This window comes from Cnephaeus nilssonii (genome assembly GCF_951640355.1).
Source record: "Cnephaeus nilssonii genome assembly, chromosome: X".
In the NCBI taxonomy this organism is placed as follows: domain Eukaryota; kingdom Metazoa; phylum Chordata; class Mammalia; order Chiroptera; family Vespertilionidae; genus Cnephaeus; species Cnephaeus nilssonii.
The window spans coordinates 109,616,071-109,618,864 of record NC_137071.1 but is presented as its reverse complement, the minus strand read 5'-3'; positions in this window follow the sequence as shown (position 1 = coordinate 109,618,864).

Here is a 2,794-nt window from a genome sequence, read left to right as displayed (position 1 = left end):
AAATGCTCATTAATAGTAGCTCTTATTATTCCTGTAACATTATTTATATTAATCACTAGACTATGGGGAATCTAAGACATGGTCTCTGACCTCTAATATTTATAGTTAAGGAAATAAGACTGAAGTGCATGAAGAAACTAGAGAATATTTACCATGTTAAATTGTTGGATGCTGACTTTAAGGGTGAGTAGTAAATAGGAATCTTGAGACTGAAGTGACTGAGAGCCAGGAAAAGTTTAATACCTTGTCTGAAGGGTTTCATTGTGACCAAGGACTGCTGAACATAAGTATAGTACTACAATTATATAAACTGGGATAGCTCTTTCAACATGTCAGGTGTTATAGAAGCAAAAGGCTTTCTTGAACTAGAGAAATCACAGAAAGCTTCTTGGAGGAGTTAGAAGTTGAGCAGGACCTTAGTGGATGGGGAGCGTTTGAATGGGTGGAAAGGAAAGGAATAGGGCATTCCAAGTGAAGGACTGTGTGTGTGTGTGTGTGTGTGTGTGTGTGTGTGTGTGTGTAGAGACAGGAATAGAGAGTGCACACAAGGGTCACTAGGCACATTCAGTTCCTGGAGTTGTACACCAGAGGACATTAGTCACACAGACCACAATGATAATAGCAATCATCATGTTGCAGACTGTCCCCCAATCCTGAATGTGCAATGCATGCTTGTAAATAGTGAAGAGGTAAAGGAGAGGGCCAATTCCTAGGGGGCTACTATAATAAAAAATTTTGCTTGTCACCTAACCTCTAACCTCACTCCCTAAGGGGAATGTAAAGAACCTAGAAATCTGAAAAATTAGAAGGTGTTGCAGACAATGTGAGTGGAACTAAGAGTAGGTTTGGGACAATGGGTCTTATGTTCTAGAAAAACTGGAGTTAGGTGCTGCTCTTCTATCCCTTTTCCAGGATAGGAGACAGAGACACAATTACCCAAGACTCTGTACACCTTGTCTGTAACCTTGCCTTCTGAGGTAATAGCCACTTTAATGGTGGCCCTATGGCAGGATAAGTTTTCCATTCAATTATAGAGCATGTATTTGGTAGTTTACTAGTATGCCTAGCTCACATCTATTAAGTGCCTCAGTTTGGATGACACTTCATAGATTACAAGTAACATCTGTGTCCATTCTCCCACTTTATTCTCACCATGCTCTGTGAAGATGAGTCAGAAATAATTAACCCCAAATTACACAAAAAAGCAAATCTAAGGAGCATGATGTCTCTACCTAGGTCATTCAGTTAGTAAGTGATGTCTGCTCATAACCCAAGTCTTCTGACTTTAAGACGAGTTCTATTTCTATAATATCATTTGTCATCAACCATATAAGATGCTATGTAGAGAGAAATACTAATAAAGTAGAAATTATGATCCCTGCCCTCAAGTAGCTTAGAGTCTTTGGAAGAAACAAACACACTAGCATGGCGACTTTAAGCAAGCCCATTCCCCTTTCTATTGAAGCTTTTCCTATAAGATGATGGTTTGCACTATATGACCTCAAACATTTACATTTCTCATCTTCCTAGTAATAAACAATTATTGAGTCACAGGAAACAGTGCTTGATGACACAATGTGGTGGGGTTAGGAAATAATCCCTCAGGCCAGGGAAGCTGCAGAGTCCAATGGCTAAAGCTACTGCTTTAGGAAGGAAGGAAGGGGGGGATGGGACTGAGAAGAAGACCTAGCTCTTTGCTAGTGATAAAAATTGCTCACTCTACCTGGAGGCTGGTTCCACCAATAGGCCATATATTGGCTCTTTGAGACACCTCTCTACTCATTTGTTACCAGCCCCTTTATTGCTCACTGATTTTAGCTAATGGTGGGGGTTAATCAACAAGGACATCTTTGAGGAGGATGTCACAGATCTTATATGTCAGAAAGAACTCAGGGTAAGTAGAAACCTGGAGTCAATGAAGTGATGGAGAACTAAGAGTGTGTTAGTCTCCTAAAGCACCCTGTCTGAGGGCTTCAGTGTGACCAAAGACTGGTAATAATAAGATAATTATAGTACTATGATTATATCAATTAAATATAGCACTTTGCCCAGCCAGTGTAGCTCAGTTGGTTGGGCATCATCCCATGCACCAGGAAGTCACCAGTTTGATTCCCAGTCAGGGCACATGCCCACGTTGCTGGCTCAATCCTTAGTAGAGGGTATGTAAGAAGAATCCGATTGATGTTTCTCTCTCTTTGATTTTTTAAAATATATTTTTATTGATTGATTTCAGAGAGGAAGGGAGAGGGAGAGAGAGGTAGAAACATCAATGATGAGAGAGAATCATTTATTGGCTGCTTTCTGCACTCCTCCTACTGGGAATCCAGCCTGCAACCCTGGCATGTGCCCTTGACCATAATCAAACCCAGGACGCTTCAGTCCACAGGCTGACGCTCTATCCACTAAGCCAAACCAGCTAGGGCTCTTTGATGTTTTCATCGCTCTCTCCCTCTGTGCTCCTCTCTCTGAAAGCAATAAAAACATATTTTTAAAAAGATAGCACTTTCTACATGCCAGATGCTGTTACAAGTGCTTTACAATGAGTAACTTCCCCCCTGTTATAATAACATTTTATAATAATTATTATTTTTCCTATTTTACAATGGTGGAAACTGAAGCATATTAAGCACTGTCCACCTCTTTTTCTCAGAGCTCTATTTTCTTCTTGATTCTCTCCTTCCATGCTGAACTTCACTAATGTTCTGCCTTATCTTTGGATAACATTTTATTTCAATAATATTCTAGTGTATAAAGACCTTCTGGTCCAAAGTCTAGAATTTTGAGGATGCTAGAG